Source organism: Pectinophora gossypiella, chromosome 8 (genome assembly GCF_024362695.1).
Source record: "Pectinophora gossypiella chromosome 8, ilPecGoss1.1, whole genome shotgun sequence".
Lineage (NCBI taxonomy): Eukaryota > Metazoa > Arthropoda > Insecta > Lepidoptera > Gelechiidae > Pectinophora > Pectinophora gossypiella.
The window spans coordinates 12,263,460-12,288,675 of NC_065411.1; the positions used below are offsets into that span (position 1 = coordinate 12,263,460).

At 36.5% G+C, this 25,216-nt stretch overlaps 1 protein-coding gene across 2 annotated transcripts in view; it reads left to right on the forward strand.

Annotated features, from left to right (window-relative positions):
• Window positions 1-25,216, forward strand: part of LOC126368661 (uncharacterized) — a 121,467-nt gene that overhangs the window by 28,285 nt on the left and 67,966 nt on the right. Inside the window, exon 2 of one of the 2 annotated variants that reach the window (XM_050012753.1) lies at window positions 20,371-20,397. The gene's annotated coding sequence lies outside the window, so the exon portion shown is untranslated. The remainder of the gene's footprint in view (window positions 1-20,370; window positions 20,398-25,216) is intronic. The other variant, XM_050012754.1, reaches the window with a different exon arrangement.

Consider the following 25,216-nt stretch of genomic DNA (forward strand, 5'->3'; position numbering starts at 1 on the left):
AATCATTATTATAATTTTAGTCATAATTTTTTTTATGTGACTTATTGTAGATTTGCCGCAGATGGCATTAACTACTTGGCCGGACAAATGGGGAGCGCTGAAGGCTCTCACCAGTCATATATGTTAGAAAAGACAACGTTTCATCAAAAACAACATGAAAGTTTTTTACAACATGCACATCGTGAAGATACTGAACGTGTTTTATGTTTTTGTTCGCTCTCAATCCAGTAAAAACATTAAGGTAACAATTATTATAATAAAAAAATACTTAAAAATAAATTATTCGAATTCCAGCGTAAAATTATGATGAATAAAGTTCCATTATTTGAACAACGAAAATTATTGAAATTATTTCCGAGGCGCGCTTTCTTCACCTTTTTGGGCATTAAGAGAGATCCTAAGTGACATTTACTCCAATAATAAATGTATAAATGTAATAACTGTGGCACGGCTAATTAAAATTATATCTTTATTATATAAACTGACTCATATTTATTATTCTATACTTAATAATTATCTTTTATAACCAGTAAAACTTGCATGGAGAATGGTACACCGACAAGAGCGTGGCTCTGAAATTAGTGATGTGACACTGTTAACCAGACATAATTCTCTGACATTAAATCTCTACTGTCAGACTGTCAGAATAGAATACAGAACTTTATTAATAACATGTCGTTATAAGTCAAATACAAGAAGATAAACAGTGTCAATAGGCAAAACAACAATATACCAAGGGTAATATTATTACATTACTCACACCATTAACTTATCAATAATTACATATAATATTTATTATCGCTAACAATTATAATTAATATATTACTTTTTTGTCAATTACGACTTGTTTCTTTGGTTAAGCTCTTTTATGTCATAAAATTGTTGTTCCAGTAGCCAAGACTTCAGTCCAGTTTTAAAGGTTGCAGCAGACGGTGCAAGTCGCATTTTTTTGGTAAACGGTTATAGAGAATTGTCTCATTGTGTAGTGGCATGTTCAAAAATTTAGTGGAGTTGATTGACTCTCATTAACTTCCCACTTCTTTCATGTAAGATCGGGCTCAGGTCGGTCTGGGTAGACTACTTAAACCATATCATTTTCACGATCTCCAGTGCTAGGACTATCACGGGTAAAACTTCTATCTTGTGAAAAACTATCACATTCAATCGACTCTGCAGCGATGACAGCATTGATGTATTTAACTCTTGTTCATATAGCATTAAAACATCTTATAGCGAAATTTATCAACAGTAAATAATTTGACATTAACAATTGACAGCAGTGAGTATTTAATTAATTTTGTATACCTAACTCTCTTTTGATGTGATTTTGTTCTATGCGTGGAAGCTTGTAATTAATAATAATAATAATAATCTTTATTGAACATAGTATTACAATTTTACATTAATAAAAATACATACAATTATAATATGACCAATTACTTTAGTTATGCGGCGGTCTCTGCACTAAGCTCAGCTTGTATCGCAGGGGCCAGAGTACGATTCCCTATGTTAGGATCAAAATGGACACACGGACAGAATACAGAGCACTATGAAAAATTATAACTGCTTATATCAAAAGAGACAATAATGAAACAATAAAAATATTAATTGACCTCAATTTGGATTATGTTTACACTTATTTATTTAAGGTTCCGTGCTGTTAGTTTTTCTTAATAAATAAATAAATATGGTGTGTAAATATCTCTTTGTAATTTAAATTCGTAAATCAGTCAAAAAGAAAAATTCACCTTATATATTAGCATTTTATAATTTACCTTTAACTGAGTTTTCTAGCCTATTGGTATTGTTGGTTAGTCTATTTATGTAGCTTCTATTTACCTAAAGCGAAATGGAAGGATTATGATTTATTTAAACATTATACCTACCTATATTATTGTACTGTGGGATTTGGGGGGTCCCGGGTTCAAATCCCGGACGAGCCCCCAAATGTGGGATTTGCGTTTGCTCAAATTGAACAGTCTACTTGTGAAACACTAGTTTTATTTTTTGCTGCCAGTACAATAACTCACACCACCATCGTCTATCTATCCCCTCACTTCCTTTCTCATTTCTTCTATCACTCTCTAACTCATTCGCACTCCTTCACTCAATCTATCATTTGTCTATGCATCTCATCTATACTCTATATCTTCTGTACTACTCATGTCACTCGTCTACTTCTCACACCATCTCAACTCACCTATCACTCACTCAACCACACACAGTACTTTCGTTCACAGTCAATGTTATCGTTGTAAGTGAGAATATCCCCATTTATTGAGGCAATTAGTTCTAATTGTCGATTACTACACGAGAATGCTTTTATTTGCGTGTATATAATGCATAGCTATGGAAAAAATGTCTATTTTACAGCAGTTTATTATAGTCCACGCTCGCCATTAGACGATGTTGTGATACTAACGTGCGATAGGCAGCATGATACTTCCTCTAAGTATACATTTTAAATGTGGGAGATTCATTTTAGCATGTCCTAACGTGCGCAACGTAATAAAATTTTCGATCGATTCAATTTTTTTTTTATTCGGAATCGATAAGTATTTTTTCCCCTAACATGCGTGCCACGTGGTTTTATTCGTATTTTGACAGTAGGACATGACTTACTTGGGTTCACGTATTAGCACCAATAGATAAAACGGCATAATTATAGCGTCAGAATCGATAAAATGACCGTGACAAAATTTATCACGTTGTGCATTTTAGCCCTACTGATCTTGTGTCATTTTACACGCATAATGGGCCACGTGTCTAAATGCGAAAAATATAGCGCACTACCTACCTTGTGTCGTTATAAATTGTACTATGCATATACATTCAGTGGACTTGAAATATGACATGTGACGATCTCCGTCTTCTCAATATCACGTCAAAGATCTAGGTGAAATGATATCCAGTCGTTTTGCGATATAATGTAATTAGGCATATTGCTATCTAGACTACCTGATAAAAACTGTCAATAAATCTATGGTCATAAATCTAATAACAATTTAGTCCTTTTCGTATTTACTTAACAAATATTTCAATAATGCTTAACAATTCTCCGCACGTAAGATATTCTTGGTATTTCTAACATCGAAAGTTTTTCTTAACTATCCCTTATTAGGGCACAGAACTCATTCTTCAACGACTCAATACAAATCGATCGTAAAATAGTAATAAAAAGATATTGATGTCTTCTAACTCAGTCCTCTCGAGTATAAAATAGATTCGAGTTTCTTATCCCCTTTTGATATGGATGTTGATGGAAATAGTGGTAAATTATAAAGTGAATGTGTGTGTGTGTGTGTGTGTGTGTGTGTGTGTGTGTGTGTGTGTGTGTGTGTGTGTGTGTGTGTGTGTGTGTGTGTGTGTGTGTGTGTGTGTGTGTGTGTGTGTGTGTGTGTGTGTGTGTGTGTGTGTGTGTGTATGTAACAGGGTGATATTTAAAAAAATAGCAACTTGCGGTCCGGTAAATTAGTATTGTATTTACTTTTCTTACAATTTGGGTAACGAATAAATTGAATGCCATTTCATAAACTATACAAAAAGTAACGCCATATTATTATATAGCTTGTGTTACATATAACACAGTTACATTTTATATAATTTCTCTACATACTTACATAAACTCACGCCCGTAATCCGTAATGGGGTGGGCAGAGCCACAAGTAATCAAAGACAACTTGCAGCCACTATTGATACGATGTCGTAAGCCAGATATGATGAACCTTATGGTGATAAGGGATCAGCCTATCGCCCATAACATTAGTCCATCATGTTAGAGGACACAATCTCTCTGTCGGTTTTTACGACATGCCCGGGAAGACAAGCAGCTGAACTTTTTGTATGTTTTTTATTTACTCCCAGAATAGCATAGAAGCAATTTCTCTACATGAAGATACACAAACATTATTTTTTGTTTTTAATGAGTTACTAGCATTATGATATATACGTAAGTATATATTATATACCTACATACGTACATATGTAGGTACTATGTTCGAAATTACAAAGTGTTATAATTATATTCTTCGAGCTCCTCCATGCTTCGGAAGGCACGTTTAGTTGTTGGTCCCGGCTGCATTAACAGTCGTTAATAACCACCAATCCGCACTGGGCCCGCGTGGTGGTTTAAGGCCCGATCTCCCTATCCATCCATAGGGAAGGCCCGTGCCCCAGCAGTGGGGACGTTAATGGGTTGGTGATGATGATAATTATATTATGTAGTTTAGTGTTTTATGTGTATTTATTACATTTATAAGGACTATAACAGCTCCGTTGCCGGCAAATTGTCTCTAGATATGTGTTTTGTCCCACAACGGTAAACCTATCTCGAGTGCAAATTTACGTCCTCGAGTTGTCTTGTGTACTTTTTTAGTTTCCTAATTGTTTATACACATGCGAACAACTAGTGAGAAAATATTTGCCCGACACTTCATGAAATGGTCGTCGGTTTTTTTTGTCAAATGACAGCCGAGTGTCGTAGTAAAGTGTCATTATTGGCATGCAAAACAGAGCCGACGCGAACAAATATACTTGTACACGGTTATGCAGGGGAATAAAAACGTCTCGATTTAGCTTCGTGAGGGTGACTTATTACTATTTAGTAAATAATTTTATATTTCACAGGAAATTGTTAACGGATTGCCCACGATGCGGGTTACGTAATAATAAAACAAAATGTCTCTAGAAGAGCTTCATTGTTTCTTGGATTATTTATCAATAGCTTATTCACACTTATACAATTGTACATCAATATAAATTACGCATCAATGGATATTTCTATAAACTGTTTCATTAGGCAAGTATTTCTGTGTTACTTACATCATATAATGGCATAACCATAGAATATGTTTGTTAAGATAGATACAAACATTGTGAGGCATGTGCCGCGCACACCATGCGCCGCACGCCTCGTTATGTGCTTATTTATGCTAAAATTATAAAGTGAATGTGTGTGTATGTGTGTGTGTGTATGTAACAGGGTGATATTTAAAAAAATAGCAACTTGCAGTCCGACAAATTAGTATTGTATTTACTTTCCCCGTCTCTTTTAGTCGTGAAGCATGTGCTTGCTACGCATGTATTTAAAATAACGTGGCGAGCGGCGTACTGCTTGCGGGCACATGCTTCGTAATGTTTGTATCCGCTTTCGCCGACTAGTCGTCATAATGTATACAGTTGATAAACTGACTGTATATTAACATTGAAACAGAGTGACCATGTCACAAGCATAGGTTGACATGCTTTAACAAAAACAACAAGGAATCAATCACGCGAACAACGCCGACGTTCCTTACTATAATTACCATCTTTACTTTGTCGCAGTAACATTGAATGTACAAAGGAGAGTGAATGTTTATTTATGGACGTTTCTAGGTAATTTTATTAGCATAGTAAGGCTTCGCAGGCATTGCTGTGGTTAACCGCATGGTAGGTCGCTTTGGACTGCCAAACATAATGAAAAGTATGAAATATTAAAACGACGTTCTGTCATGGAGAAGAACTTTGTGTCAGAACTGGGCGAGTGAGGGTAACAGCATATTGAAGAAGAGGCCACAAATAGGAGACATACCACTGTTTATAACCAGAAATACGTACACAATTAAATAAATTAAACATATTTTAGTCATTAAGTTATAAGTCTAACACTAGACACATATCCTTTTATGGAGTATGAGAATAAAATATTTAGCTTAATCTTCTATGTTGCTGGTGGCTGGAAGCATCTAAGCATCATCTAACCATCCGAATTCTCGAGCTATCTAGCAAGCCGTTCTTATTCTTCTCTTGTGTGGGTTGGGTTAGGTTAGTGACCAACCTCACCATTCAGCTATCCTGGTGTCAGGGCTATTATTGAGCTGCCAAAGACCCCTGTCATGGCTCACTTAACAACAACAGCTTAGCGTGCCTAACAAAGCACGGAATCTAATTATTAGGTGATCAGCCTGCAAACCTGACCAAACTGGGGACAGCCGTTTAAAAATCTTCATCTGCTTTAGCTTGATTATTCGCTTAGTAACGGATATTTTGCTTACATTAAACAATGTCTTTACGGTTGTGAAGCATGGACGATTAAGGAAGACACTAGACGGAGTCTCGATGCCTTCGAGATGTGGTGCTACCGTCGCATGCTGCGATTAAGCTGGACCCAGAAAGTCACCAATACGAAGGTTCTCCAACGCGTCGGTATGTCCCGGAAATTGATGCAAACTGTCAAAAAACGGAAAGTAGCGTATTTGGGGCATATTCTTAGGAATGAAAGATACCAGCTGCTTCAATTAATTATGATGGGCAAAATTGAAGGGAAAAGACGTCGAGGGAAGTCGTGGCTGCGGAACATCCGCGAATGGACCGGCGTTACAACCGTAGAACAGCTGTTTCGTCTTGCTTCTGACAGAGACGAGTTCTCAAAGCTGACGGCCAACGTCAAGTAATGGACAGGCACTGGAAGAAGAAGAAGAAGAAACAATGTCTAGCGTTAAAATAATTAAATACCTACTTTCAACTTACTGCTTAATGAAACCTGTATCCGTTAGACAAGGGAAATTAGCTATATAAACGTGGCCCTTTTAGCACGAAGACAACGAATGACATGTGTTTGGCACGTCCGGACACTCAATCACTGGTCGAGTTGCAAGGGCTGTTGTAAATGTATCGATATTTTTATCGATGTACATACATATATAAATTCATGCCTATTTATCACCGTTGTAAGCGGAGACTAAAAGTCCAATTGCTTCGATCCCGACACACTCTTCTCTTTATCGATGTGGTTTATATTATTCATTAGTCGCTAAATTGTCGGGTGAAAATATTGAATTAAAAAAAGAAAGTACTCACGTAGATTTTAAAGAAAACTATAAAGTTTACGTTATGTTTAATATGATTTGATGCTGTATTCATAGAGAAGTAATGAAGGTAGAGCACTTTTGAACATTAAAACGACAACTCCAATACAAATAAAGTACATCTACATCACTTAGAAAACAAGATATGGGAAAGTGAAAATCAAAACGTAGTCAGCCAATCGTCGAAGATGTAGTGTAGAGAAGCGTGGGTTCTGTTCATGGACGTATTTCTGACTAATCTAATTAGGAATATAGTGAAGAGCTTTTGTATTATATTAATAACTAGCGGCCCGCCCCGGTTTCGCTCGGGTGCAATGCTGAGGAAAAAATTAAATTATTTACGACATCACATTAAAAACCTCAAAAATAACAGTATTTCTCCACTATTTAATGGTTGTTATTATACATATAAACTTTCCTCTTGAATCACTCTATCTATTAATAAAAACCGCATCAAAATCCATTGCGCAGTTTTAAAGATTTAAACGTACATAGGGATATAGGGACAGAAAAAGCGACATTGTTTTATACTATGTAGTGATATCGAAAAATCCTTTTTCTCCGATCCCAACCCTATTACTCGTAACAGTAACATCGTGCTCCGGTAATTGATGAACAACGGTACCGGCTGCGTCTAGCTTCAGTCTGGTGACAGACTGCGAGTAAACATTCTACGTGCTCGTTAATCCAATAATCCAATTCTATTAGCTAATCAGCGTTTCCTGTGCGAGAGTAGTGACTTATGGGGTTGAGTCACTTTGATTGATATGTTGCGAACTGTCGATATTTTTCTGTCAATATTGTATCACAACGTTATCAGAGTCTGTCCGATCCATGTTTTTTGACAATTGTTTGTTGTAGATCCTCAGATTTCTGCGAATAAGAATCTTTTCTATGAAAATAGAATGCATAACAAAATCATAGACAAAATATTTGGTCGAAATTGATAATGTATCACTATTATTTACTTTATTTTCTATCACTAGATGCTGTTAACAAGAAATAAGTGTAAGTAGGTGACTTTTTCACACTATTTATTTATTAAAGTACATACAACATTACAGTATGGCCCGATGCACTGTATGACGAGAAAACAATATCTTCTATACTTATAATAAATCTGTAGAGAGGTCAATTCTGTACATTAAATATTTTTTCAAAATAACTATCAGGGGGTGATAAGTGATCGATACTGATGCCAAAAATGCAATCAGTAAAATTTTTGTCTGTCTGTCTGTCTGTCTGTCTGTATGTTCCTTATAGAAACAAAAACTACTGGACGGATTTTAATGAAACTTGGTACAATTATTCTTCACACTCCTGGACAGGCTATAGTATACTTTTCATCACGCTGCAATCAATAGGAGCAGAGTAGTGAAGGGAAATCCTTTTGTATGAAAAATCTAAACCACTCAAGTTAGACGTTTGAAATTTGGCATGCAGGTACCTTAGATACCGTAGAGGTGCACTAAGAAAGGAATTCCCGAAATTCCTACGGGAACGGGAATTAGCGGGAAAATCATTTTGTATGAAAAATCTAAACCACTCAAGTTAGACGTTTGAAATTTGGCATGCAGGTACCTTAGATACCGTAGAGGTGCACTAAGAAAGGAATTCCCGAAATTCCCACGAGAACGGGAATTAGCAAGAAAATCCTTTTGTATGAAAAATCTAAACCACTCAAGTTAGACGTTTGAAATTTGTCATGCAGGTACCTTAGGTACCGTAGAGGTGCATTAAGAAAGGAATTCCCGAAATTCCCACGAGAACGGGAATTAGCGGGAAAATCCTTTTGTATGAAAAATCTAAACCATTCAAGTTAGATGTTTGAAATTTGTCATACAGGTACCTTAAATACCGTAGAGGTGTACTAAGAAAGGAATTCCCGAAATTCCCACGGGAACGGGAATTAGTGGGAAAATCCTGTTGTATGAAAAATCTAAACCACTCAAGTTAGACGTTTGAAATTTGGCATGCAGGTACCATAGGTACCGTAGAGGTGCACTAAGAAAGGAATTCCCAAAATTCTCACGGGAACGGGAATTAGCGGGAAAATCCTTTTGTATGAAAAATCTAAACCACTCAAGTTAGACGTTTGAAATTTGTCATGCAGGTACCTTAGGTACCGTGGAGGTGCACTAAGAAAGGAATTCCCGAAATTCCCACGGGAATGGGAATTAGCGGAAAAATCCTTTTGTATGAAAAATCTAAACCACTCAAGTTAGACGTTTGAAATTTGTCATGCAGGTACCTTAGGTACCGTGGAGGTGCACTAAGAAAGGAATTCCCGAAATTCCCACGGGAGTGGGAATTAACGGGAAAATCCTTTTGTATGAAAAATCTAAACCAGGTACTTTAGTAAACCACGGGATCGGTAGTTAGCGGGAAAAAACATTTGTATGAAAAAATCAAATCTAAATAAAAGGAGAAACTGATTGACTCAGTGACTGACATATCAACGCATAGCCTGAACGGCTAAACGTAGGCATTTGAAATTTGGAAGGGACATAGCTTAAGTACCGTAGAGGTGCACTAAGAAAGGAATTCCCGAAATTCCCACGGGAACGGAAATTAGCGGGAAAATCCTTTTGTATGAAAAATCTAAACCGCTTAAGTTAGATGCTTGAAATTTGGCATGCAGGTACCTTAGTTAACTTAAAGCTTAGTTGCAATAGGATATTGCAAAATTCCCACGGAAACGGGAGTTAGCGGGAAAAAAACATTTATATGAAAAAATCGAAACCGCGTAAGATAGATGTTTTCAATTCAATTCAATTAAATTATTTATTGCATTCCATGTAGTACAATGGGGTGTTACATAGGCATAGGAACTAAAACATGGACCCTGTAGGGCACAGCAACATTGAAGGGAAGAGAGGAAGTGTGTATTAAAATTAAAACTCAATAAACAATCAATTAAAAAAAAATCTATTCAATCAATTGATTCAATCTAGCATGCATGCATACCTTAGTAAATAAAAAGTTTATTTTTGGCTGTATTTTGAAAAATGGGAGTTATTGGGAAAAAAATTGTATGAAAAAATCTAAACTGCATAAGTTAGATGCTTGAAATTTGATATGCACCACACACACAAAGATCTCTCTCTTATATAACACACCACGCGGACGAAGTCGCGGGCAAAAGCTAGTACAAACTAAAACAACAAAATTAAACATTGAATGAAAAAAAAAAGAAACAAAAAGAAAAAATAAGACTATAAATAACATGAAAAACACTAAAAGAAATTACAATTTCAAAATTAAAAAGTAAACTATCTGTATAAATAGAATACTCAAGAGCTTGTTTCACCACCTGTGTCTCAATGTTTGATAGCATATCCGGAATATAACTGGCAGATGCAAATAGGATATCAAATAGTGTAAAAAAGTCCCCTACACTGTCAGAAAATTATCAATTTCAACCAAATATTTTGTCTATTGTTTTGTATTATATTTTAATAGATAAGATTCTTATTAGTAGAAATCTGAGGTATACGGAATCGACGTTATAATCTTTACAACCACATGATGTCAAATATTTCGTATACCAGCTCATCTGATTAGCCAACCCCTCGTTACCCAGCCAACAACCAGAAATGGAAATATACCTACGTCAGATATTCAGTGCAGCGTCGTTACATTGACGACGGGAGAATTCCCACGATCGTCACATGTCATAGAAATATCTGCCGGACGCGTTGCTATGGCTACGGTTGGCAAATTTTAATTTCCGGGAGTTGACTTAGGTCAATCTGGACTGAATTAGGAGATATATTGGTTTGGCTACAAAAAGCGCATCGTTGGGATACCTTAAAATAATACTTAAGTACTTAACTAAGATCCAAAGGGACGTACAAATCTGCCTTGACTTTTATGAACAAATTTTTTCTTGAAGTCTTTGTTTCCAATAATTAGTCAGTGTTAGTTTTATGAGGCTACTTTCAATGGTCTGTAAAACTTTAACTCATACATGGTGTAAAGAATGTTACCTGCCTCAAAACTACCACGACGTTTTAATAAAGAATTCCTTTACACCCATTTTGCAAGCACCACACTAAACAACCTTACGTACGATAGGCAGGACTACAGTTATGCTAGATATGGTACTTATTATAAGGAAAAAGCCTGCATCGTTACAAAAAGCAACAAGTTATGCCTGTAATAATGTCATAATTCCTGTCTAATAAGAACTTTCCGTTAGGAGGCTCCCGATTGCTTGCTAACGCGAGGTGGCGGATCAATTTCATTTCATCGCTGCCCCAGGGTATAGTCCTAGGACCTGCCTTATTCATCGCAGTTACACATGATTATCTGCTAATATTTCTACTTGCTTCTGCTTCAACTACAATATTATGTTACACATTTGCTTGTAAAGAGCAAGTATTAGTACCTTTAACGCAGTACTCAAGGGAAATAAACATAAAGTGTTGTAAATCTGACTTACAATTAATAAATATTAGCATAGTTGAGGTCAGACTTATTTGAACATTCACATTAGTCATGGTAACTGTAGGTGTCTGTGGTACGTGTGCCATGAGCCTCTAATAAGTATGAAACCATCTCTTCAACGGATCATTACCAGATGATACGCCCATCTCTAACCGATGCAGGCAAATTACACGCATTCACTTCCGCACTTCTATTTTACGCCGCATAAGGCCTTACGCCTCGCCTGGTGTAAAAAGTTGAGTGCAAAAACATCATACAGGCATCTCTATAAGTATTGATTGAACCAATTATATGCGACAGCTTTGAAAGGCAACTCTTGTCTGAACATCTTTTTGTGTGGGGTTCAGCAATGTGTTTTCCATTTGACCGTTACTGTTTCGTTATTAATTAAATTACGCCTGGAAAGAACTAATTATTTTATCTTTTTCTAAAGAGCATTAAAATACTTCATTTTATATCTTCATATTTATATATTAAAAGACTTTACCGGTAGTGGTAAGAAATCCCGTATTATTAAAACTATCACTCGTACAAATGTCTTTAGTATTTTGAAAATAAACAATCATAAGACATTAAATCTACATCCATGTATAATTCAGTGGCAAATTGTAGCTTTCCCACTGAGATATCTCAGCTCAGCAATAACGACAGTTAATCAGATCTAGCCACCTTTACGATCTGGATAGGTTTATGTTACTGCCCAGCCGTCTCAATCGTTAATCTATTGCGTTTGACGTGCTTGTAAAACGCCTTCGTTCCTCTACGTTACCTAATCAGACAGTTTGATTTCCTGATTCGTCTCTGGTGAGGAAAGCTCGTCCGCTTTCGTTATATACGAGTATCATAGCGTCGTTCGCACAGATCTCAGCAGTTTCTTTACCAGTGTCTTTATTAGTCGCGATGGAATTTATCGAATGATTGACGCGTACGTCCACTAGCGGCTGACGAGAATATTTATTATATTGTGAGATCTGTCTTTCTTGTACTTCATTGTAAGTATCATTTGATTTATTTTTCAAAAGCCCTGTGAAATAGAGAAAGAAAAAAGATAAGATTAATTAGGATATTCATGGCTAAAGAGGTCGTTTTTCTTAAAGATGAAATGTAAAGGCAGTTAACTTTCAATAAATTGCTTGTACTGCCGTTTACTTTCAATTTTACGTTGTATAAAAGTGCAATTGATCTGTAATATCCTGCTTGGGGAGTGTTGATATTTTAAAAACAATGTTTATATTTTAGTCCGTGTTGCGGTTGATGGTTAAAAGTGGTTAAAAAGTGACTAGCAGGCACGCCTTTGCCTTGTCCAGGGTTTGTTTACCGCGACTATTAGCCGCTTTTTGAAATATTTTTAACATAACACTTAACATCTTTATCCTATGTTTCGAGTGCTCTTGGGCGGTCCTTACCTCGTATTATGCAAACACAAGTTGGAGAGTCATCATGATTTTTTTATACCTCCAGACAATTCTATTGAATTAATGTTATCGTTAATTTCGCGTTTGGAACATTCCACTGCTGTCTATATGGTGTTTTCGATATCTTTCTTTCAGTTGAAACCGCGTGTCTCTACTAATCACCGACCACAGATGGTGCAATTATTTAATCAAGATTCTCAAAATGCAGTTGAATCATCTAACAACTTTGTTTTTGATTATTTTGAACCCTAATTGCGGTCTAATTTGTGTCATTGACCGTCGCATCTCTATATTGGTCACATTTTAATTTAATTTTGTGTTTTTAACAATAATCGCAAAAGAGTTAATTGTTGAATACCACATTTGAAACATTTTTATCTCAAACTAATCGTTTTTATGTGAACAGATTTCCGGTCGGTATCTTTGCACTTTTTATCTTTTATTTGAAGAGCAAAGTTTCTTTTAAGGTTGTGTAATGAACCAATTACCACATTATTCCATTTTCTATGTTTAATTGGTTGTCCAATATGGTTGGGTTTAAACGGTTTTCTTGAGTTTTATTAACTTTCCCAATTATAACAGTTGGCAGAGAAAAGTGAATTATGTTATTGCTTTCGTCTGGTTTTTTAATTTTGGTTTTGCGTAATTGACTTTGCGTATTGATTCACCCATAAACATTCATTAAAAGGTACAGTTTTAAAAGTAGCGGTATAAGGTTATTTATAGGTATTTGTATGTAAAAAAGTAATGAACGGAAAAAGTCAAGATTTTTTATCAAAGAATTTGCTAAAGATGGTTGTAATTGTTTTCTGGGTTCTAGCATAAACGAAACAATTCCAAGCACATAGCATGCTCATCCAGTGCGTGTCAGAGACTAGAGACGCATGCCGATGGCAGCACGACTGTTTCTAACATGAAAAACTATGCACAGACCAGATGTTGCTGAATACGTGCTCGGCCGCGCGGGCGCCGCGCAGGTAGGAATTATAAGCGGATGGCCATTGGCCGCCGCCGCCGGTAACTAGTACCGTTTGCATTCCGCACTTTTATGTCCTCTTGCGTTTATGAACCGATTTATACGTGTTGTATACATGGGTAGGTCGGTTTGATTCCGCCACGCCGCCTCTGTAATTTAGCAGTGTAACAAGCTTCCTTATTAAAACTGAAATTTTAATTACTAGATTTATTAGTGGTTAGAGTAAATAATGTTTGCTACTGGGCGGAGAATGTTTAAAAACGAAAGGATGAAAGGGTTCTGTTTTTAATGATAATAATAGAGTAGACAAACATTAACAAAATATAAGTCTTGACTATCACGAGTATAAACATTAACTTTGGAAAGGTTTTTATTATGGTCATATATGCATTATTGGCGACCTACCAATAAAAGAACAGTTCTCGAGCAAGCAGCAATATAATTTAACAAGAAGACAAAAGACAAAGTCATTATCAAAAAACAATTACTATAAAGGAAAAAAAACTATATGAAAGAGGTAAAAATATTCTATAAAAAGATGTGGTATCTTGCACATGCATGATAGGTATTAGTTAGAGGCATACAAGTCACCAGAAGAAGTAACTTAGCGCTTAAAGTACAGAGACGACCGTCTCGACGACGTTGTCGGCACTGGGCGATTGTCCTTGGTCTTTAAGCGTTGTTTTGGGATAGATTATAACATTAACAGCATAGGCGTCGAATATAGATTCGACCCACTGATGGTCTTCCCTCAATCAACCGGAAGGGGTATGGAGCACACTCCACCACGCTGCTCCATTGCGGTTTGGTGGAGGTGTTTTGGCTAGTAGCCCGCGACCAACCGCTTAGCTTCCGAAGCAAAGGGAGTCATCATTAGGATAGATTATAATGAACTGATGTTGTGAAAGGCTTTATAAATAAAAAGCCTATAATAAGTACCTATATAATTAGTCCTTGCAGTAATTGTTTTGATTATTGTCCACGCATCGATGTTATCACCAAATGAGCATGTGGCTATTATAATATTTGCGTGCGATTATTTTGTCACGACATTGCAATTTCCTCGACGATTACGCAGTTTCAATCTTCCTTGTTAGTAATCAATTATACGGCATTTATGTAATTCGTATATTATAATGCCGTTTTGGAATTCAGACTATGACTCTTTTCATGGAAAAATCTTCAAGCATTTGTTAACATGAATGCTGCGTGTCTTTCATTTTTGTCATGATTTTTGATTGTGTGGCTTAAATATGAACGTCATTAGTGACATGGCCGAAGAGCACACAACTCGGAGCTTTTTCAACGTAACTTATTCTAATTTTTTCCGCATATGGCATTCACTATTTGGCCAGACAAACGGGGAGCGCTGAGGGTGTGTTAGCATGAACACGGCATTTCTTCATATTTATCTTAGCTTGATTTGAATAGCAGACTACCGCTCCGACCAATTTCCGCGGAAATAACCAAGAATTAAGGAAACCGAGGAGACCGTTAGGATATATCGATTTTTACTATTACTTTGTTTATAAATAGTCCTTTAAATAAAGACAAACTATACATAGATACTAGATGAAATAAAAGTTATCTACAGTAGAGGTTTCGTGCATTTTTGTCTAGTCTTGATTTAAAGACAGACATTTACGCTAGATCTCGATGGATTTATGTTTATATTTATGGATGTAAAGCACCAGGTTCCTGGTTGACCATTGATTTGTGTAGTTACCTTTTAGTACAGGAGATTGACGATGTATATGTCTCTTTCTTTCTTAATGTACTTGCTTTGGTTTTATTTATCAGTGGATCTAAATAGGACGATTAATTTGCAATGTACTTAATATGTTAAATAGCCCGGGACTTACTTTTAACAGTATCATGATAAGTATCTACTTGCTACATCTTTGTAAATTGCTAGTTTTTGTGCCCGGATAGTGGCAATAGGCTCGCCCCCTTTTACACGACTTAAACATAGCTGGCGAAGAGTGGTTGTACTATATACACCTCTGTCTACGCTATATATGCTATGTTTATAAGCAAAATCAACCCATTAACGTCCCCACTGCTGGGGCACGGGCCTTCCCTATGGATGGATAGGGAGATCGGGCCTTAAACCATCACGCGGGCCCAGTGCGGATTGATGGTTATTAACGACTGCTAATGCAGCCGGGACCAACGGCTTAACGTGCCTTCCGAAGCACGGAGGAGCTCGAGATGAAAACTTTTTTTTTGTGGTCGCCCATCCTATAACCGGCCTTTGCGAAAGTTGCTTAACTTCAACAATCGCAGACCGAGCGCGTTAACCGCTGCGCCACCGAGCTCCTCATTCATTCATTTATTGTATAGTTTATCATTTCATATTGATACAAAAATATCATGCAATTTTCTCTCATCTAGCTCTAGCTCTTGTACGGTCACGAGCATTAGTATGTATACACTTTGGTACCATGTCACATTAACTTTTTTGACAAATTGAACTGTAAGTCTCACTAAAAATCAAATATGTTAGTGCGACAGAGTCCTAAAGTGGGTACATTATATTGCTCATGCATGACTGTACTAACAAAAAAGCATTTGCGTAGGTACTTACAAGATTTTTCTTAAAAGTTTCCTTTTGTAACTTGTAAACATATCTAAGGAAAGAATTAGAGTGACTTTAGAAGTAAGTACTAGTGTTGTTCTATTATTATAAAGTACATTAACAGATTTCTTGTGTCCATCTACTGGGTACTTCTTAGCTCTTGTCGACCCTAATGGCGTTAAGACACTGACAACCGCAAAAAAGAAAAAATATGGCTGTGAGAATCACTTTCACTGTCAAGTTTCCTATAACTTACCGGAAACATCAGTCAAACTATGTAAAAGTATATGAATATGCTTTTTGAAACGTTTTTTGTGGTAAGCCTAATGAAACGTGCTTTAGTGATGGATGAATGCTATTATTAAGTAACTAATACCTGTACCTGTTATATTATTAGTTATCGGAGGGGATTGGAATGATACAAAACTTGTTGATAATATTGGATTGATGGGCATATCGATTCCACTGAATTCGAATTTATGAGTTTGAATTCTAGTTTAGATCATAGACTCATAGAACATAGAATTTATATCACGTGGTTTCCAGGATTTGTTCCGGGTTACTGGCTATAGACTAGCTGGCTTCCTATTATATAGGAATTAAACATTGACCGGCGCGGAGTGGGTGTATATACAATACAGATTCATCAAAATATAGTTACTGTTATTTAAATCCAGCTTCTTTAAAAAGATCAAAAGGCCCGGAAATGTTCATGTACTTTATGGATGTAGTAATGTCCTCATACGACCTACGACACAAAAACGCATGAGATAATAGCCGATTGTAAAAAGTGCCAATAAGTTTCTGATTCACAAAAGCAATAAAATAAATGATATTATTAACCTAATAAGTAGTCCTTAACCTAACAGAATATTAGTTACAAATTAATAGGCAAAAGTTAGACGAATTCATCAATTCACGCACTAAAAACAGAAAAGTAGAAATATTAGTTACTAACTATTATTTGTTTGCGTATGATTAATGATTATGTTTGTACTGTAGTGTGTTTCCGGTAGAAATTGTTGGGTGGTACAGTGAGCAATATAATGTACCCACTTTAGGACTATGTCGCACTAGCATATTTGACATTTAGTAAGACTTACAGTTCAATTTGTCAAAAAAGTTAATGTGACAAGGTACCAAAGTGTATACATATTAATGCTCGTGACCGTACGAAGAACAGTATTGTTGAAGAGTTCCCACTGTTGACCATGCCGTGGGATAGATGACATTGAATGTGTAAGATTAACGCGCTTACTAGCAGGTATTGTTCTATGAATGCTCAGAAGCGAAGTCACACTATTACCCACGTTATACGATATGCCCAGCATATAGGGCAATGTGACTTTCGAATGTCCTAGAGACAACAGCCTCTAACATTACCAGATACTTTTTCACAGACTAAAAACTACATAGGTACAAATTATATTGCTTCATTTCTTTTAAATGTACTACCTACACTAAACATACAGGGTGTTAATGACAACGTAACGAAAACTTTGAGGGATGATTCAGAATATGATTCTGAGTTGATACCTATCAGTGGAATTTTCCGTCGCAAAAGTATGGAACTGAATAGAGTGAAAGAAAAAAAAACATTAATATGTCGGAAAATTCATGAAAATGTTAACTCAGAATCATGGTCCGAATCATCCCCCTTAGTAGTTACGATTTCATATATACACACATATATATCATACATGCGAAAGTTAATATTTTATATCGGTAGGTATATTACATTTTCACGCCTTAACCTTTAGGAGCAATAGTCTGAACCATTTACACATAGAGAGATTGTACGTAACCGCGTAGGTACTACCGTACGTAACCCTAAAGCCGGATACAAACATTGCGAAGCATGTGCCCCGTACGCCGTGTGCCGCATGATTCGCAATGTGTGTGTGCTACGTATGTATACTTAACTTGGAGCAAGGCGTGTGGCGTATGGCGTGCGGAGCACATGCCTCGCAATGTGTGCATCCGCCTTAAAGGGATGCGTAATCGACAGGATTAGTGTATAACCCAACTTCAATCAGTAGGAACTTTATTTCAAACTAACTTATTACCAGCGATTTCACCTTTAATTGAGGTACTTCGAATGCACCGAAGTAGGTATCGTCGGTCGATGCATTTATAAGTTAACAGTAAACTGATTGGCCGCTTTCATTTGTCCGCTTCGATTAAGTAATTAAATTGACTAAATGAATTTAGTTCCGAGTGAATAAAGCTCGCTGCTCACAGCGGTGGTACCGAACGCGTTTTACGCAACTTTGCGTACCTATGCGTTCTAAGCATGCGTACAAAAACCCGCTGTGGCGGCGGCGGCAGCGGACACGGCGCAATTCCATTCAAACTCCTCATAATTCCCGCTCTTCGGCCAGCTTGCGGTATCGCCTCAGTATGCGTTGGACTTACATGTCTATAAATCAAACTAACACGCCGCCAGGTAGCCTCCACTGGTTTTTGATGTGCAATAATTGCTTGTTATCTTCGTTTTAATGTTTTAATCTATAGTTATTGACGGATTAATAGGAAAACTTTGAAGATGATGATTATGTCGTAAAAAGAAAATTTGTGAGGTGTTGATAGAGAAATTTGCCTTAAGGCGTTTTGTTTTACTATTAAATAAATATAAATATTTTTAATAAATTTCAAACGTTGCCGGAAATAGAACGTTCTAGAATAATACTTACTTATTGCCCTGCAATGGGACGAATATAGGATGTTTATGTTTATGTTTTGAACGACATGACCGTAATACAATGACGACACTAATACATCCAATTAAGATGTCATTTAAAGTGTGAATTATTACCATATAAATCATGTGTGGTCACGGAGGAGAAATTACGGACAATCAATATTAATGAGCGCTTTTTGTCTGTCTTCTGATCGGTCGCCGCTTGTCAGGATGTCGGCGTTTTGCATACTAACTCGTTTGATTAATTCCTGCTTACGGTTTTTAGGGTTACGTGCCTTTGAAGGAAACTTGTTCCAGCGGGGTATGGCATGCCTCATGCCTCACAAAAGGTTGATAGATCGAATATTTCGCAGGGATGAGAAGAGCACCCGCTGTGAAGTGCGGGTTCAAGTCCCGTCCGAGTCAGGTTTTTTCGATTTAATTTTCTCTTTGATAGCTGTGGTTACCGATTTTTGATTTTTAATTTACTTATGATTTACCTATGCAAACACCTCTTAGTTTTATTTAAGCTATATATTCACATGTATTATTTTCTATCCCGCTAAAAAGAAAGGCAAACAGATGATTGACAGCTGTTAATTTGAAAATAAATTAGTGAATGAAACAATAACGCGGACGAATCAAATATCTCACTTTTATACAACTCGTTTAACGAATGCTGGCAACTTAATTCTATTGAGTTCTACGCCAATGTTCAAATGTTGGAAGGGTTGTTTAAGATTTTGGTCAAAAATTGACATGAGTTCCATAAATTTTTATGCTGTCAACTACCTATACCTTCGCGTTGCGGTTGATAAGAAAATTACAAGTATAACTTAAAATAAAATTAAGATGTGCCTGATAGGTTCATGACCACTGTCTAAGTACATTTGGCATAAAAATATTATGTCTTTTTACTTAAAAAAATAATATTTGCTTTGAATAGCATTCTTTAATAAAGTTTGTTAATACTTCTTCTTTAAATACACTCTATAACATTAAAAGTACACTAAGCTAAAATCTTACTCGACTTACGTTTATTACTTTACTGATTTTCAAATATAAATCACATGAACTATAACATAAAAACATGCATAACAAAAGCTAATTAAACAGACAAGGGTAATGAAAGTAATGAACTGACATGTAACAATGTAAAAATAGAAATGGCGCCATGGAGTAATTAACATTATGAAGATATGAAGCGCACACAATGAAAACCATGCTCGAATTAGTGCTTTGGAAATTAAGAACATTATTCGCACTAAATATTTCGTTGAGCACCGAAAAACAAATTACTCTCACATTATGCATGGCGCGCATTAAGCTAATTCCATGGAAAGTTGCCCCGTGTATCTGATTACCCAAATTATTCGGTTCGTGGCTAATAGGCTATTGTTAAGACGTGTTGTTATCTGTTACAGATCGCGAGAAGACTTGAGGTGAGAATCGTAAGTACCTTGCCTAACCTTGCCCACATACGGGCTAAGTTATAGCGCGGGCTGCAGATAATGTTGCAGATTGCATGGCACGTGAGATGGTTCCGCCGATGTGAGGGCTACTCCCTGATCGTATCGGACTTGATACCGTCTGCTTGGCCGCCTGATGAAGGTGGCGAAACCGTGCTACCGTTTCGAGAGACTAATATATTTTATCTTAACCTACTTGATTCGTTCACTCTTCTCGAATCTGTGAAACATCTTTACAATCTATCCTCCTGCCCTTATCCCACTCTAGGTGGGGTCGGGACAACAAATATTCCTCTTCCATTCATTTCTGTTAACCAATCTTTCCTATGTATATGCGTGATTTCGAAGTGAGACTATAAAATGTAAAGATAAATCTGAAATATCTGAAGGTAAAGGGAAACAAATCACCAACTAGCAACCGTCTAATTTATGTACAGATTATGAACTTGAAAATAAAATAATATATAATTATATATATAATTTCTTTGGATATTAAGTTTAATTTTCATATTGGCCAAGTATGTTGGCTAAACTATCCCTCATGGTAAACATGGAGAAGCCCTAATTGCAGTAGCAACTGAAAAGCAACGCAATGAGTCAGTTTCGAATTAGTTGCGACTACCATACTGGCCTACTAGGTGCTTTTTCTCGCTACTAGGGGCTATTTGGAGGTAATTCATGTTTGGATCATAGATAATTTGATATCACATGGTTTTCAGGACTGGTACTCGGTTAATGGCACTAGGCTCGCCTCCTAATACATGGGATAAACATAACTATCCCTACCCCTTATTCCTTCGGAGGTACCGGCGTGATGCTGTTATGATAATAAGTAGTTCCTATCCTACTTATTCCTGGAGTGAAAATCGGACACTCTTGGCAGTTTTAATAAAGTACTTATGATTCGCATAAAAAAAAATACAAGAGTAGGTAACAACAAACAATGAACCACATAATTATATATCATAAGAAGTACGACAGGTCAAACTTTCATGCATAAAATTGTATAATTGAAAATGTATTTAAAGGCTCGTTAGATAGATAGTAAAGCCATCAAAAAACATTACTTACTTACTTCTATTTTTATACAATGCAGCATAACATTATCATGCACGGAAGAATCAATCAAGCGATCAAAATGATCAGAGGAGAGCAATTAGTGGCTCATTTGCAATAAGATATACTTAGACAGGTGATAGTAATCATGCTTATTACCCCACTAATCCCCCACAGTCACGATTGCCTTGTTTTACATTTGAATTACGAGATCATCAACCCAATGAACATTAGTTGATCGAGGAAAACATTCGTGAGCTTTCATTCGCACTTTCATTCAACAGTGTTATGTAAACCTTCTGAATTTGGTGATCTAATAACTAAATTACTTAGTGCTAGGCACGTAGACGGCAAATTGATAAGAATTTAAGTAGCTATTTTGAGCATTGAATTATGTTATGTCTGGAAGTGTGTGAATTGCGGTGATTGCGCGAATATTTTTTTTAATTAAGTGATTTTTGATTGCTGGTGATTTATTACGTGTTAGAAAACATTAATTGTAACACGTAACAGTAATAAAAAGTTTCTGGTAACGATCGCTAGATTCTTGCAAAACTTTTTCCTCTTCACACATGCGACAGTATGTTGTTGGACGATGACTCATATTGTTATATTATATATCTATTATCATAATTTAACATAAAAGATAGATAAGTTTCAGCATTAAAGCAATCAGAATACCAACAGCTAGCAGTTCTTTCTAGCGGAACCGCGCAGCGCCCGTATCGCTTACCAAACATCCTAACGGTAAGAAAACTAATGCGACGCCCGGGCAAAGAGGCGTGTAACCACTCTTAATTTTGATAAATGATCTGGAAACATCAGTCAAAGATATTTTTTAAATATACCTGTCTATCAAACAAGTGCGTGTATGGTATGTGGTGATGTAACGTCATAAAATGGATGAACAGTTTTGTTCCATTGCAATTAGCTGTATTCAAAACGGGCACCGGTGTTGTGAGGATTGTAATTATAATTATAATTAGTACAGTTTTCAATCCGCGTGGAAGTAAATATTATGTTTTTGGTGTTAATTGGTATGATTTATGATTTTAAATTGTATTCGTGAGTATAAGAAATTAAGTAGGTATGTTTGTGTAAGCGAATGTATTGGTATTGCTTGTTTCATATTCCATGAACAGTTAGGAAAATAAAAACATACTAAATTCCAAGCTGCTTATCAATCGGAGCGTATTGTAAAATGTATACTTGTTGTATGTATACTGAGATATTTCCGCGGTATGAAAATATTCGTATTGTAATGAAAATATTTGCACCAGTTTAACCAGCCAGCTGTCGACGTAACAGCGCGTGCAGTGGCTCATTTGCGCCGAGGTTCCAGTTAGTCCTGCGATTAACAGTTTCCGCCGTGAGTCGATGCGCCGCTCTGTGGCTCAGTGAGTCCATTATGCGGATAATAGCTCAGCCCGGTAGCCGATCGGTTCTCGGTTGAGACATAGGCGGGAATCCAGGATCGGAATTAGAAGGGCCTGAATTTGCTAGTTTTCTGATATCGTAAGATCACGCCTATCTTCCATTGGGTCAGGCAGAGACTTACGGCTTCCACTCAGTACGATCCTAACACACCGTTGAATGTTTCTTTCACTTTGATAAATAATCCTTATACTTGCATGACAACCTATCGTAGAAGTTCTAATGATTCCGTGATACAAGAGATGGTTGCAGGTTCAAAACTGGATGATCGTATTTTTGTATTTGAAATCGCATATTTGACTGAAGCAAAACGTCTGTTTCGCCGTCAATTGAACATATCCGTTACATTTTCCATCTTTAAAACGTGAAACTTAAAGAACATCGTAAGTGCTTAGCGAATAGTTATTATATTTTAATTTCCGCTCGTTTGTAATAAAAACACAGATTACTAAATAGTCATAAAAGCTTCCTTAAACATCGTCATTAAGATTTATAATCATTCAATCATCATCATCTCTAGCGTTATCGCGTTTTTCACGGGGTCCGCTTACCTAACCTGAAGATTTAACAGGTCCAGTTTTTTGCAGAAGACTGCCTGTCTGACCTTCCAACCCGCGAAGGCAAAACCAGCCCAATACAAGTTAGGTCACATACCTCCGAAAATGCATTTCTCGGGAATGTGGGTTTCCTCAGGATGTTTTCCTTCGCTGCTGATAATCATTTATGATCCAAACATGAATTCGAAAACAAATTCGTAAGTCATTGGTTTAGGTCAAATCAAATTCAAAAATTTTCTAGTATTAAAATAAATATTCAGTAGGTAACATAGTTACACTTTAAATCGTCAATTTATACATAACGAACGTCTCATCTGCCTAAAACTACTGCAGCTTCTCACAATCTGTATAGCCGGGGAAAAGAAGCTGCAAGAAAAACCTCGGCACAGGGCCCTAGATGTTCTATAAAAAAAAATGTCTTTGCTGAGATTCGAAATAGCGACCTCAAATTGAGAGTCAAGCGTTCTACCAACTGGGCTACCACGGCTACTAAGATGACACTTTAATAAACTACAAACAAACACACAAACAAACATATAAATACATAAGATCACGCCTATTTCCCGTCGGAGTAGGCAGAGACCACGAAATTCCACTCCCCACTATCCTGGCTCACCACCTTCGCTTCCTCCACTCTCATCAAAGACTTCATACATGCTCGCCGGATGAGATTACTGTCTCTTGACCTGACATTTCTTCAGAACATCCTGAATTTGATCGCAGTATGAACATCTAGGCCTTTCTCTTTCAACTCTACCACGAATAAAAAACTAAACTAGATACAATAGGCTAGTTTCAACTACTCAAATCAGTTACGTTTTACTAAACGTCGAAACACGAAATTACTATGGAATTTGTGTATGAAAAAGCACACTGTGACTTCATAGAAAAACTTATTATTACGTTTTTCTTGATTAAAATTCATAAATAAGTTATAAATTGAAAAAAGAAAATTTTTCATTAGTTTTAGATCTGTCTTTATTTAGTAAACAGAATTTCATAATTTGTCTTGAACCTAGTACACGACCCAATTATTTGTATTTTAAGTGTTAACGTGGCTTATGCTAATTGAGGTCCATTTATTGATGACATCCACCACCACAATAATGATCATTCTGACCAGCACCATTGTTCTTTTTTAATTGTTAATAAGTTTTGAGTCTAATGTTTTTGCAATGTTACCTACACCGCGTGTGCCGTCCTTTTCTAATAAATATTTTCTTTCTTTCCTTCTTTAACGTTAAATAAAACACGAAAAGTTTTCGTGGATTTAATCTCAAAGCTATGGGAGAAAATGACTCTTGCTTCGGCCGCCCCTGGCTTAAATGAAGCTTTAATGATGGTAAGCAGAGATGCTATCACGATTAATTGCACCAGATGACTGCCTCGCCTGTTTACCTTCCACCTGATAGATTCTTCAACATTTTTGCAGCCAGTTCCGTATCTGCTGATTAAAATTGTCGACTCGCTGAGTTACTTTTCTTGGAATAGTTTCGACCCAGAAACTGGGTGGGAAATGTGGAAATACTTGCGTTTGTTAAAGTAAAGGGGACGATTCTGTTTTGAGCATTTGCATTTTATATACAACAACAACAGGCCACAACAACAAGCCTCACACACACACACTCTCAGGACTCAGGCCTGTGATTCCTAATGGGGTGGCACAACCCTGAGTGAGAGAAGGCGATATGCAAATACTTTTGCTGTGAAGTATTGAAATAGATATGCCGAACTGATATGGTGATAGGTGCCCA